We start from the raw sequence: 15213 nt of genomic DNA on the forward strand, positions 1-15213 counted from the left end.
CAGCTGGGCACCTGTGAAACGCTGAGGTTTACTGCTTTGAGGCAACTGTCCTTTACTTGTTGCTTCACACCTGTAAGGAAGATTAATTGCACATTCAAAATATCATCACTGGTCACATGTAAAACCTAGCCATTTCAAAGAGTTCCACCATTAAGATCTTCGCTATCTGCAAGGTCGGTTGCAGATAAGATTGCAGGTTGACTGAGTAAACCAGTATCTGGCCACAAACTTGCAAATGTTTGGGATGGCATGTCGGTGCCGAGCAGTGATGGCCTGTCATTCTCAGCCCGTGTTCGCGCGAGAAAGTGGGCTGTTTAGGTGGGGCTGTGCAGTCAGCTGCGTTATATTTGGAGAAGAAAAATGCTAGACTTGCTAGAGTTGTGTTTGACACTTACCTCCTGCACGTCTCGGCAAATAAACTATAAATCGTTTGTTGTTCTCCATCTAGACCATACTTCCTGCTCAGATGTTTTTGTGTCCCATTTGCCGGGGAGCCGCAGGATCTTAATTGTAGGATGGCATCAAAACCTGCCAGTGAGTTGGTGGGAATGTAAATGGGTGCAGCCACTATAGAGAACAGTATGGAGGTTCCTCAAAAAATTAGAGCTACCATATGACCCAGCAATCCCACTCCTGGGCATATACCCAGACAAAACTATAATTTGAAAAGATACATGCACCCCTATGTTCATAGCAGCACTATTCACAACAGCCAAGACATGGAAGCAACCTAAATGTCCATCAACAGATAAATGGATAAAGAAGATGTGGTACATATATACAATGGAAAATTACTCAGCCATAAAAAAGAATGAAATCATGCCATTTGCAGCAATATGGATGGATCTAGAGATTATCATACTAAGTGAAGTACGTCAGAAAGAGAAAGACAAATACCATATGGTATCACTTATATGTGGAATCTAAAATATGACACAAATGAACTTATCTGTGAAACAGAAGCAGACTCACAGACATAGAGGACAGACCTGTGGTTGCCATGGGGGAGGGTGGGGAGGGGAGGGATGGAGTGGGAGTTTGGCGTTAGTGGATGCAAACTATTATATATAGAATGGATAAACAACAAGGTCCTACTATCATAGCACCGGGAACTACATTCAATATCCTGTGTTAAACCATATTGGAAAAGAATATGAAAAAGAATGTATGACTGAATGACTTTGCTGCACAGCGAAAAACTAACACAACATTGTAAATCAACTGTACTTTAATAAAAGAAACTTCAAAAAAAACCAAAAACAAAACCTGCCAGTGAGAAGTGGTGGGCGAGGTGGGCACCTCTTTGCCCGAGGTGGTGTGTTAACCACACACACTGACGTGAGCATGAGGTTCGAGGCCACACAACGAGCACGTTTTGTCTGGGTTAACTGGCCCTCCGCACCAGCTCCTGCCCAAAGCCCACTGAAAACTGACCAGCAAGGGCCGTTGTTGCCCTGGGCATAGAATAGGTGCTCAACAAATGCTTATAGATTGGTTGCCTTGCGACATTTATTGAATGTCTGGGGGGTACAGAAACAGTGTCTGTGCATGAGGAGCCTATGGGTTTAACAGGACAAATAATTTCTGAGTTGGGCTAGAAGGTGTGAGCCTGTAAAGCAGGTAAAGAAAATGAAGACGTGAAGGAAGGTAGCACAGGGCTTTGGGACGTCACGGCCCGTGGATTCCTGTGTTGAAGCCTGAGCCCCGCTTCTCTGAGTCACGTCTGGGCAGCAGGACGCTGGGGTGATGTGGAGGTGATGGGAAGGTGTCTGCCCTGGCTTTGACCCAGGGTCTTTGTTTTTCTGGAGGCATTCCTGCCTTTCCCCTGGGCTCTTGGGACTCCTCTGCGTGTGTGGGAGGGATTAAAGCATGGATGGATGGATGGGTGGATGGATGGCTGTCTGCTTAGTTTGAAAACAAACATGGGAAACTGGGAAACTATGTAGGTCAAATGGGCAAAGTTATTGGGAATGAAGATGGATCATTTATTGATTCAGAAAGCCTTTAGCTTTCAGTTATAATTGAAGAAATACAATAGGGATCATTCAAAGAGATGATGACTTCATTCTGAATCATATGAAGAGAGCTATCGCTATTGCATGGGGGGGGCTGAGATGGGGAGAGGAACAGATTCATGCTGTTTTAAATTTCAGATCTAAAGACCCAACTCTAGGGCAAGGAAGAGAGGTAGTGTGTGGTCTCGAGGTGAGAAGCCAGGGCGACACTAAACAAACAGAGCTGCCAGGTCCCAGAGACTTGATGGTTTCAAGTCCTCAGTCCTGGTGTCTGGAGCCATGTTTTATGGCACCTGCCTGAAGCTTCTCTCTCTTTCAAAAAAAAAAAAAACAAACTGGAATTACAGAAGGATCGTGGGGCACTGTTGGTTTCCCCAACCTGGCTGAGCCTGACCTCTTCTCCTGGTTTCCACTGGCAAGCGAGTGGGAAGTGTCTTTTACAGGGCTATTTTACTGCAATAATCTGTAAGTCATTAACTGTATCAATCTGTAAGATCCCAGCAATTGTTATCAACTTAAAGGCCGGTTCCACAACAAATCCTCAAAAAACAATGCTTCCAGATCTAGGGCTGGCGACTTGCACTGCCCCATCCTCCAGTTCTGATTTGTTCCCTGGGGCTGGGATGAATCCCTCACACCCATCACATCCTTCTTAAGAGAATCTGTCATTGGAGGGTCTTACAAGCAGGCATGTGATAGATCTTTCGTATGTATTAGGGCAGATACAAGATTAGTTGGGGACTTGCCTGGTGGTCCAGTGGTTAACTCTCCATGCTTCCAATGTCAGGGGTGTGGGTTCGATCCCTGGTTCGGAAACTAAGATCCCACATGCCGTGGGGCGTGGCTAAAAAAATGATTATAAAAAAAATTTAACAGTTTAAAGATATATGTACAGTATAAGTTGAAGCCAATGTTTTCCAGTTAGACTTTATTAATGATGTTGTTATGTGCTAAATTGTGTCTCCCCCAGTTTCATGTGTTGAAGTCCCAAACCTCAGTACCTCAAAATGTGTGTATACTGGGAGAGGTGGTCTCTAAAGAGGCCATTAAGTCAAATGAGCCCATTAGGGTGGGACCCTAACCCAATATGACCCGTGTCCTTGTAAGAAGAGGATGAGACACCAGGGGGCAGGTACACAGAGGGAAGATAGTGTGAGGACACAGGGAGAGAGGCTGCGGGAGAAACCAACCCTGCTGACACCTTGATCTTGGACTTCCAGACTCCTCAACCGTGAGAAAAGACATTTCTGTTGTTTAAGCCCCTCAGCCTGCAAGGACTTGGTTAAGGCAGCCCTAGCAAACTAACACAGAGGCTAAATCACTTCTGGGCTTGTTTATAGCTAAGCATTAAACAGCCACAATTTCACAGTACTTATTTTGGGGGGAGCAGATTACAACGTGTTTCAGACACAGTCTCGTGAGAAACAGATACTACCCAAGGGTGTCGCTGAAGATTTTAATGACCGGGTGATCTACAGAGGGGTGGGCGAGGCTGAGGGGGCTGAGGAGGCTGGTGCCACCCCGAGACTAGCAGCTATGGGGACCTGAGGGGAGCCCCGAGCGCTGTGGCTGCAGAAGAGGCGGTGCTGGCAGGAATAGCGGTCTCCCAGTGACACGGTTGGTGGGTATGAGTGAGCTGCCCCCCTCTCCTCCTGCCCCTTCACATGTGCCCACGGCTCCACTGCCTGGACTGTGTGAGGGGCACACCCCTGTGAGAGCAGGACCAACCGTGCGGAAGGCCAGCGAGACCCAGGACATTGCTGAGACCGCCACCACCTCTGAGATCTCTCAGGGACTTCCCTGGTGGTCCAGTGGGTGAGACTCCGCGCTTCCACTGCCGTGGGCCCAGGTTTGATCCCCGGTCAGGGAACTAAAATCCCACATGCCACGAGGCGAAAAAGCAAAAACAAACTAAATAAATAAAATCTCTCTACTGGTTTTCTTTCATTCTCTTCCATTTTAGTAGAGAAGTTGGAGTTTCTTCAGTACTTTAGCTCCATACCTCAGTGCTATATTAGAGCACATTATGGCTTTGAATGATGTGGTTTTCATCATCTGTTTTGATATATATTTTTAAATTTTTTGATTATTTATTTATTTATTAGTTTTTGGCTGCATGGCAGGTGGGATCTAGTTCCCTGACCAGGGATCCAACCCGAGTCCACAGCATTGGAAGCATGGAGTCTTAACCACTGGACCACCAGGGAGGTCCCCCTTTTTGATATATTTTTTTACACTTTTTATTTTATTTTATTTTTTATAAATTTTTTAAAAAATATTTATTTATTTATTTATTTACTTTTGGCTGCGTTGGGTCTTCATTGCTGCGCGCGGTCTTTCTCTAGTTGCAGTGAGCGGGGGCCACTCCTTGCTGAGGTACATGGGTTTCTCATTGCGGTGGCCTCTCCTGTTGCGGAGCACGGGCTCCAGGCGCACAGGCTTCAGTAGTCGTGGCATGAGGTCTCAGTAGTTGTGGCTCACGGGCTCTAGAGCACAGGCTTAGTAGCTGTGGTGCACGGGCTTAGTTGCTCCGCAGCATGTGGGATTTTCCTGGACCAGGGCTCAAACCCGTGTCCCCTGTGTTGGCCGGCGGATTCTTAACCACTGCGCCACCAGGGAAGACCCCCCGTTTTGATATTTTAATATTCCTTCTCTTTCTCTAATTTTTGGAATACTTAGATTTATTTTCTTTAGAACTGTTTTCACTTTTAATTCTATTACTTTTCAGTGTTGTTTTTACTTATGATTTGTTAGTCTCTGCAATGTCTTCTTCGAGCTTTATATTTTTACTGATTGCAGTAATTTTTATCCTTTATATCCTTGTTCTTAATCTTTTATCCTTTCTACTTTTGTAGAAAGGATAACTTTTAACTTTTCTAGATTTTTATCTCTTTTAGCCTAAATTTTATTTATCCTGTTTCTTTATTTAAACATTTTTGACTTTCAATCTTGATGTGGTTTTATAGTTTCTTATTTAAAATGTTTAACTGATGTTTTAAATATGTTAATTAATCTTAACTTGTTAGATTTATTTTCCTCTTGAACGACTACCTTCCCCCTCTTATCCTTTTCTTTCTTTTCTCTGATATTTTACTTACTTTGTGATTTCATTTTAGGAATCATACATTGTTTAGGGTTTTATTTTGGGGATCACAAGGACCAGGTAGGAAACACAAATATGTGACTTGGGCCAGATGTAAGGCAGGTGGAACAGGCACCCAAGGGTGGCATGTCCTGCCCGGAAGATCCAAATGAAGAAAGGGCCACTGGAGCAAATATTTAGGGTAAAAAGCAGGTGTGAGTACTGCTAATTTCTCATCAGGATTGTAGTTTGTTTTTTCTATATTTTATATAGAAAAGATATTTCTATATTTTAAAATCTTACAAATATATTGCTTTTGTAATAACAGGAGAAGAGTTGAAAGAAAAGTAAAAGACAACAGTAACGAAAAACACGATGCCAGCCAGATAGCCTCTGCTGGCTGTACGTGGTCATCAGACTCTGGCGTGCGACCTTGGCTTATTCTCATGATGGCAGGAAAGGAGCCCACAAGGCAAAGGGGGGGCCAGAGGCCTGGCTCCTGACTTCAGCCACCCTCTCATTTAACAGATATTGTGAGTCACGTTTTCTTCTTTATGTTGGCAGCTAGGAAGCTCAGAACCAAATAGGTGGTCCACCTTCAACTACTCTCTATGATTTCAGTCTTATCTCACAAATATCCAGCCCTCACATGTTTGTTCTTTGATTTCCTCATTTGTTTTTAATCCTGTTTTGTGGAATATATGTTATAAGACACCTTAAACCTTTGTCATATTATAATGTGTAAGTAAATTAATTGACTACATGAACATGACCTGCCTCAGTTTACCTCCTTGGTCTCATTTCTGTATAATCTTTCCACACCTCTCTGCTATGCTTACACACACACACACACACACACACACACACCCCACGTACATCAGTTTCCTGGGCCTGTCCAGAATTAACAGTGATATTTACCTGAATTCACCATACATCCTCATGCCTTTGCTTTTGGTACAACTTTTGCCTACAGGTGGCTCTTTGCTCAAACTTACTGATTCCTACTCATCCGTAGGGGTTTGAATCTCCTCAAGAAGACTTCTTCAATCAGTTTCCCTCTTTCAGCCTTTCTGCTTAAGATGCTTCTCATAGAACCTTCTAGAAGTGTGTGCATCCTCACTGCAACAGTCTGCTTACTTCTCTTGATCTTCTCCGCTAAACTGCGTGTTCCTTGGCAACTGAGACTTCTAATTTTTTGAACATTTCCATTAAGTGCAAGTAAAGTGCTCCCCGGACTCTTGCCCACATTGAAATGAGTGACAAAACATCAAACAGAAACCAGCGAGGGCACCTGTAGAGAACGGACCTTTGTTTGGGTGAATTAATATAGTTTATGTAGATTTGGCATACTCATTTAATCTTGCATCAGTGTCAATCAAGGACGTTATCTAAAATCACTCGATTTCCCCTGGAGAGCAAGGTTTCACTCTATTAATAGCTGTAACAATAGATCACTTGATTCCTCCAGCTCCGTTTTTCTTTCTCAAGATTGCTTTGGCTATTTGGGGTCTTTTGTGTTTCCATACAAATTGTGAAATTTTTTGTTCTAGTTCTATGAAAAATGCCATTGGTAGTTTGATAGGGATTGCATTGCATCTGTAGATTGCTTTGGGTAGTATAGTCATTTTCACAGTGTTGATTCTTCCAATCCAAGAACATGGTATAGCTCTCCATCTGTTTGTATCATCTTTAATTTCTTTCATCAGTGTCCTATAGTTTTCTGTACACAGGTCTTTTGTCTCCGCAAAAGGGGATATGGGGATATTTGTATACATATAGCTGATTCACTTTGTTATGTAGCAGAAACTAACACAACATTGTAAAGCAATTATACTCCAATAAAGATGTTAAAAAAAATAATGGATCACTTGGTTTGATATACATTGACCTCATATTCAGTCTTGCAGAGAGACGGTTCAGGTTTTCAGATTCTAATAAATTAATCTCTGCACCTATATATACATATTAATTGAAGTATAGTTGATTTAAAATGTTGTGTTAGTTTCAGGTGTACAGCAAAGTGATTCATTTATATATATATTATTTTTCATATTCTTTTCCATTACAGTTTATTACAAGATTTTGAATACAGTTCCCTGTGCTATACAGTAGGACCTCATTGTTTACGCACCAAAGTATTTTTTTTAAATTGTTTTTCTCATTTTACTCTAGCAGAAAGGAATTACTGAGTAAATGGTACAGATAGATTTTATTTTTTATTTATTTTTTATTATTTTGGCTGCACAGCATGAGGGTTCTTAGTTCCCCAACCAGAGATTGCACCTGTGCCCCCTGCAGTGGAAGCACAGAGTCTTAATCACTGGACCACCAGGGGCGTCCCTGCACCAATGTATTTTTTTGTTTGTTTTTTTTGGCTGCGTTGGGTCTTCGTTGCTGCACGCCGGCTTCTTCTAGTTGCAGCGAGCGGGGGCTACTCATATTTGCGGTGCATGGGCTTCTCATTGCGGTGGCTTCTCTTGTTGCGGAGCACAGGCTCTAGGCACACGGGCTTCAGTAGTTGTGGCACACGGGCTCAGTAGTTGTGGCTCGCAGGCTCTAGAGCACAGGCTCAGCAGTTGTGGCTCACGGGCTTAGTTGCCCCGTGGCATGGGGGATCTTCCTGGACCAGGGATCGAACCCATGTCTCCTGCATTGGCAGGCAGATTCTTAACCACTGTGCCAGCAAGGAAGTCCCACCAATGTATATTTGACTGTAGATTTCTATCTTTTCATTTATACAGGACCCAATGAATTTCCTCAGCATTCACCATAAAACTCCAGGTGTGTCCCTTCAAACCTGCCCTTTCTCCAGTCTCCTCTATCTGTAGTAACATCCTCCTGGTCCTTTCCAGAAACTTAAAACCTTGACATAATCTCTGACATTCTAACCTCCTCTGCTCTTCCTTCCAGTCAGGACCAAATCCTGGGGGCTGGACCCCTGTCCCATGCCCCACACCCACGTTTTCTCTTTGCTCTCTCTGCTGCTTTCCCAGTTTGTACCCTCGTTATCTGTCACTAACTGTGAGAACTTAATAACTCACTTCCTCACCTTGGGACCTTCCTCTCCAACCCACCTCCCATCCGGGCAGGACAGGAGCCCTACCAAAGCACAGGTGCTCTTCCTTTCAACTCTTCCCCGCAGCACTGGGCCAGTTTGCTCACTCACACATGTGGTTGGATGGATGAGCTGCCTCTGGTGGGTCCTCGCCATCTATGCAATAATGTCTGAATTTCTTAGCAAGACATTCATGACCCTACAGAGTTAAGTCCTAATCTCTTCCTCCAGCTTCTCCACCACTTTCTCCCATTTCTCCCCAACCCTTCCATTTCCCACACCGGGGCGTCCTTCTCCAACATGTCGGCTTGTCAAAATGACATCTGCCCTTGAAGGTTCAACTTGAAGGTTATCTCTTCCATGCTTCCACTCGGATAGATCTATTTCCCCCCTTCATGATGTTCCAGTGGAATTTAATTTATAATTGACTTCTCCCCTAGAACCTACTACCTTTCTTCCTTGACTTACAATGTTTGCATTTGGTAACATTCCTGGGTTTCCCCTTCCAAGCTGGAGGGATACTCCTTGGCGGCAGGAAGAAACATGATACTTGGCTTGTTACCCTCCAGAACACCTTGAAACCTGCCTCCTTTTAGAAAAGTTTGTTGAATATAATTAGCGCTTTGTAGTAAGTAAGAACACTTGATTATCGTTTATGGGTAGTGAGGGCTAGTGGACCTGACATGGGGAATCACAAAGAGGAGTAAAACAGCCCTTTCCACCCAAAATGAGTCAGACTGGGAGCTAAGGCAATTAGGAAATACTCTGGGATTTATTAAAATAAAAATCCTCTATGACCCCAGGCAAGTTATTTAACTTCCTTGAGCTTTAGATGCCTCATCTATCAAATATCTTATCTTCAAGGGCTTTTCTAAGAAAAAATAAAATTAAAAGAAACACCCAAATCTGTTAAGCTCTTTAATTTTTATAGGAAAAGCCATTGCATAATAACCCACATATAAATGGGTTTGGAATGATTAACTAGCAAAACTCCCAGGCCCCAGTGGTCAAGGGGAATGTCTGATAACGAAGGCACGTTCCTCAGGTAGCACCCACCTGGGAGCCGTTTTCTTCCGTCAGAGCCCTGGTGGCTTATCTAACTCGACCTCGCCACGCACGAGATGAAAGCCACCCCAGCAGCTGTAGTGGGTCACGCTGCAGTCTGCAGCGCAAGAGAGAGCTGTATACTTGTTTCAGGAGCAAATTAGGAACAGTAATAACCCAAGCAGTAAAATGAAGACTCTGTAGTTTAATAACTGAATTCCGAGCAAGTGCTCTTCAATTTTTGTAATAATATGAAAATAATGTACACGTGGATCTAAAAGCAACATCACTCCCAGATAGGAATGAACACATTCTCTGTGGGCTCCAACGGGACCAGCACAGGGTCATTGCCCTCAGCGACATCAGTTTACAGGGTTTGATTTTTTTTTTTTAATTCCTTACTGCAATACATAGGCTCATCCTATACCCAATTTACTATTTGTTTAAATACGTTTCGTGGGCTTCCCTGGTGGCACAGTGATTAAGAATCTGCCTGCCAATGCAGGGGACATGGGTTCGAGCCCTGGTCCGGGAAGATCCCACATGCCACGGAGCAACTAAGCCCGTGCGCCACAACTACTGAGCCTGCGCTCTAGAGCCCGCGAGCCATAACTACTGAAGCCCGCGCACCTAGAGCCCGGGCTCTGCAACAAGAGAAGCCACCGCAGTGAGAAGCCCGCGCGCAGCAACGAAGACCCAACGCAGCCAAAAATAAATAAATAAATTTATTTTTAAAAAAATAATAAATAAATAAATACGTCTCGTGAACTTGAGTCCACGTCATAGCTTTGGTTCAGTCATTTCCAGATAACCCTCTGCATTGTTTGTAAAATACTGACTTAAAACAGATTTCCTTCAGGTGGAGAAGGGAATAGAGCTGATAAATCAACAAGTGCTGTCTGGACAGGGAGAGGGCAGAGAAGAGGAATAATTAACATTCCCTGAACACTGGCGATGGTACAACCACTTTTATGCTCATTTTATCTGAGGCAGCTGGGGGCTCAGAGACACTAAGTTACTGTCCTAAGTGAACAGGGGTGTGGAGTGCAGATCCTGAGGGGTTCATTCAAGAGCTCCTCCCCCTGCCTCCCAAGGTTCTGGGGCCCAGAGTGAGCAGACAATAAACGGCATCTAATCATGGCCCGTGCTTATCTTGCTGTAACGCATTTGGCAGCCAGGTAACTTCAGGTCCAGATGCTTTCCCCGCAGCAAGGTCAGACTGTGAGGCTATTGGATGAGGGTCAGGAGAAGCTGACCAGTGTCGCGGGGCTGGGGCAGTGTGGAGCAGGCAGGACACACAGGCCCGCTGCCAGGCTCCCCACCACCGAGACACCTTCCCTTTTCCTGTTGCTGCCGTGACCAGCTTCATGGCCTTCGCGGGGGATGGAAGCCTGTTTCCCACTCGCTCGCCATGGAAATTTCTAAGCCTGATGCCTTGAAGCCATCGGTGTTTTTTTTTTTTTTTTTTTGCTTTTCTCACTGTTTATTTAAGACACAAGCACATGACAAGGTAAGCACTAATTTTTCCCTGAGGACAATCAAGTCAATCATTTGTGAAAAAAAAAAAAAAGAAAAAAAAATCATTTGTGAAGAAAAGACATCCTTCCTATCAACATGACTTGGGATGCTGCCCTTTGTGAAGCAAGAATCCTGCTATTTCAGGACTAGATGTTTTTGGCTCTTTCCTGAGCCAAGCTTCCCTTACAGGAGCCACCATAGTAAATGGGGCAAGCTCTTTCTTTGCAATCCAGGAGGAGTGGTACCAAGCCATCGGTCTTTAAGTGGTATTTGGATGGCTTGGACGTTAGTTATTCCTCTGCTATCATGAAATCCATTCAACAAATATTAGTTATATGCCTAGCATGCCGTAGGGGCTGGGAATTCAAGATGGATAAGAAGTAGCCTCTGCCCTATAGGGACTCCCTGTTTGGTGGGGGACAGTGAAATAACTGTGGGAGGAAAGGCAGGTGGAGGGGTACAATGTGAGCACAGAGGCAGACGTGGATAAATGCAAGAAGGCTCCGGAGAGGGTGACATTTGAGTTGCCTTGTGAAAGGTGAGCTTCCCAGGTGCAGAAGGGAAGGGCACCACAGGTATTCAGACAGCCCAGGTACATGGGGAGAATGCTAGTAGTTCAGGATGCTTTAGGGAAACTGGCTGGAGACAGAAAATGATTTGACTTATCTTGTAGACGGTAGGCGCCTCTGAAGGTTTTTGAGCAGCGGAGAGGTGCAATCAGATCTACATGAATTTTAAAAATCACCCATAAAATAGTGTGAAGACAGCCTGAAGAGGAATAAAGCCAGGGTACATGTGTTAGAAATATTGTCACAGCACAGAAGGCAGTGGCAGTGACCTCAGCTTGGGTAGTGGCACTAGGAAAGGAGGGCAGGGAACAGACAAGGGACATACCAGCTGTGGTCGCAGAAGAGTGTGTACACTTGGCCATTTTCACAGCTGTCCTGGTTCATCGGAAAAAATAGCTTTCCCACGAAAATATCACTGACTCTTGAGTGACCCTGGTTAAATAACGTAATTTCTCTGTGCCCTATCTGTAAAATGGGTGTAATTCCATGTACTGAATAGATGTTATGAATGTTAAATATAACAAGCACATCATACTGCAAATAATGAATTGTCAATATGTGTGAATTATTTTCACCTTCCCATAATTTTCGTCACTTGAAAATAAGGTTAATATCAATATACTGCCCTGCTCTCACGAGATAATTGAGCTAATGTTCCAACTGAAGATAAAGCTCCTCATTTTTCTGGGGTAGATTTTATTCTTGTGAGATGTGGGTATGTAGATATGTGTATTTATCTCACTCTAGTGTCAAGATAAAAATAGATACTATCCTTCAAAAGAAAGCTAAGTAAGTGAAGTGTGTTTATAAAGATTTATGTATGGAGCTAAATTAACTCTTGAAAACTGAGGTATTTATAGTCATTATTTCACTTCATTCTAAGAACAAGTACAGATGAACATGTCAAAAATGCTGACAATTATTGTGCTCTTATAATTTGATTTCTTACATATTCTAATTATGTTCTTTTAATTAGTAACCACTCTTGTTCTTTTGCTTCCCCTGAAGTGAGACTGAACTCACTTCCTAATGCAAAACAGTTTGTAATTTTTATGTAAGATGACATGCTATTAAGTAAAAAGAATGCCAATTGTTTTTCCACTGAAGACTTAGTAATGATAAAAGAGAACTTAAGTAAATCACTGAGTACAGTATCTCATTTATAAAGCGTCTTGAAAAAGTCACGGTGTCATCACTCTCAGATTCATCTGATTCTAAGTAAAGATGACACTAAAACTGCCTACATTTTAACTTTGGGAATTTATCCAATATTTTGACCAGGCAAGGGTGAAGTGGAAGATGGCACATTTCAAAAGGTTTAAAAAATATAGCTGTGAGGATCTCATTAGGAACATGCTCGAGAGCTTGTTCAGTTGTTATAATAACACCGGACAGCGTGCATTCAGCTCACTGGCGGGTCAGGACCGGCTGTACCACGTGCTTCACACACATCATTTCACGGAACACAAAATGACTGATCGCTTCACATCACCAGAATTCTCTTTAGCACAGTGCTTTATCATCACCTCCCATTCTCCCAAATTTAATTTTCCTGCTTCAGCATGATATCAGTTCCTGGGGATAAAGGCACTATATATCAGGTTGGACCAATATTTACAGGGGAAAAAAAAGGGAGTAATGAAGTCTTGAGAAGTTAGAGATACCTAGTCTCTGTGATCCCATTTCATAGGCTCTGCTTGTCTCTTATTATAGAATAAGACATTTTTGTTCTTGGAGATACATGCTGAAATATTTAGGGTACAGTGTCTGGGTGTCTGCAATTCACCTTCAGTGGTTGAGTACCAAAAAATTCTTGTGTGTAGAGAGGTAGGAGACAGAGATAGATAAAGTGGCAGCGGGAGACAGGGAGGGAGAGAGAGAATGATAAAGACTGAGGAAAAAAAGTGGCAATGTGCAGACAATTGGTGAATCTTTTACCCAGAACTAAAACTGAAAAAAAAGTGTATGTGAAGAATTTTTTAAGATTTAGCAATAGTTGAAAGGCAATAGAATTTGTCTGTGAATGCATTCAAGGTCCATAAATAAAACAAAGGTGACTCCTCCAAAGCAAATTTTTTCTCTTTATTATGGTAACCTCAGTATGTTGACATCACTATGGTAATTATGATTCCCATTTTTAAAAAAATGATTAACAGACTTTATTTTTTAGTACAGTTTTAGATTGACAGAATAATTGGGCAGATAGTACATAGAGTTCCAAATACCCACCCCCTACCCCTCTAGCCCCTCACACAGTTTCTACTATCATTAACATCTTCTTTTAGTGTGGTTACAATGAATGAACCAATATTGATGCATTTTTATTCATTAAAGTCCATAGTTTACATGAAGTTCCCATTTTGTGTTATACATTGGGTTGTACAGTCTATGGATTTTGACATATGTATGACGAGTCCACCACTATAATATCATACAGAGCAGTCTCACTGCCCTAAAAATCCTGTGTTCTGCCTGTACATTCCTCCCTCCTCCTAACCCCTGGCAACCACTGATCTTTTTTTTACCGTCTCCATAGTTTTGCCTTTTCCAGAATGTCATATAGTTGGAGTCACATAGTATGTAGACTGGCTTCTCTCATTTAGTAATATATAGTTCAGATTCCTCTATGTCTTTTCATGGCTTGATAGCTCATTTCTTTTTATCATTGAATAACATCCCATTGTCTGGATGGACCAGTTTGTTTATCCATTAACCTACTGGAGGACATCTTGGTTGCTTCCAGTGTGTGGCAATTATAAACAAACATTTGGATGCAGGTTTTCATGTGGACCTACGTTTTCAACTCATTTGGGTAAATACCAAGGAGCTCGATTGCTAGATTGTATGGTAAGACTGTGCTTAGCTTTGTGGAAAACTGCCATGCTGTCTTCCAAAGCAGCTGTACCATTCTGCATTCCCACCAGCCGTGAATGAGCATTCCAGTTGCTCCCCATCCTTGCCAGCATTTGGTATTATCAGCTTTTTGGATTTTAGCCATTCTAGAAGGTATGTTGTGGCATTTCATTGTTTTAACTTGCAATTCTCTGACATATAGTGCTTATTTGACATCTGAATATTGCCATCTCTATTTTGATGAGGCATCTCTTCAGATCTCTTGCTCATTTTTATACTGGGTTGTTTTCTTACTGCGATTTGAATGGCTTAAAAAGAAAGTGGGTCATTTCATGAATAAATAAACAGGAGAGAATAGAGAATGTCATTTATTCAGCAACTGTGGCAGAAACTGCATTCCCCTTTTCCCTTAGTAACGGAACCCTCACATTGGTGCAGACAAGGTCCCTGGCTTATATTACTTAGTATTTCAGACGCTTTGGCACTTAGCGGTGTGTCACAGTGTGACACAGGTCTGGCCAATAAGAAGCAAACAGAAGGTGCTGGTTGGGGCCTCCCAGAAAGGTTGTTAGGGGGAAGATTCAGTTGGCGGGCATCTCTTTGATCTTACATCCTTTACCCATCCCCCTACCATTTTCCAGAATATGATACAATGTCCACAAGGGGAGCAGCCATCTTGTGAGAGGAAGACAAAGTCACATGTCAAGGACAGCAGAGCCAACGGGGAGAAGGAGCTTGAGATACACTGACACCCTGGAGATATTGCAGACCCTCCAGGCTGTCTCCAGACTTCCTGTCATGTGGTAAGAAGCAACCCCTGTTGGTATGCACTTTACTCAAGTTTCTGTTACAGGCAACCAATTTACTCCCTGATTTGGCAACATTTTTCCAGCTAAGTATGAGGCATTAGCCCCTTAATGCAACTGCTCTGAGCAATTTTATTTAAAGGGCTGGTTCACAGAACAACTATATTTGAAGAAAATTCTCTACATTATGGACACAATACTAAGGGTAGGGTTATATTTACTACATGTTCAGCACTGCACTAGACATCACAGGGGAAGGAAACAGTAGTAT

Source organism: Balaenoptera ricei, chromosome 18 (genome assembly GCF_028023285.1).
Source record: "Balaenoptera ricei isolate mBalRic1 chromosome 18, mBalRic1.hap2, whole genome shotgun sequence".
In the NCBI taxonomy this organism is placed as follows: domain Eukaryota; kingdom Metazoa; phylum Chordata; class Mammalia; order Artiodactyla; family Balaenopteridae; genus Balaenoptera; species Balaenoptera ricei.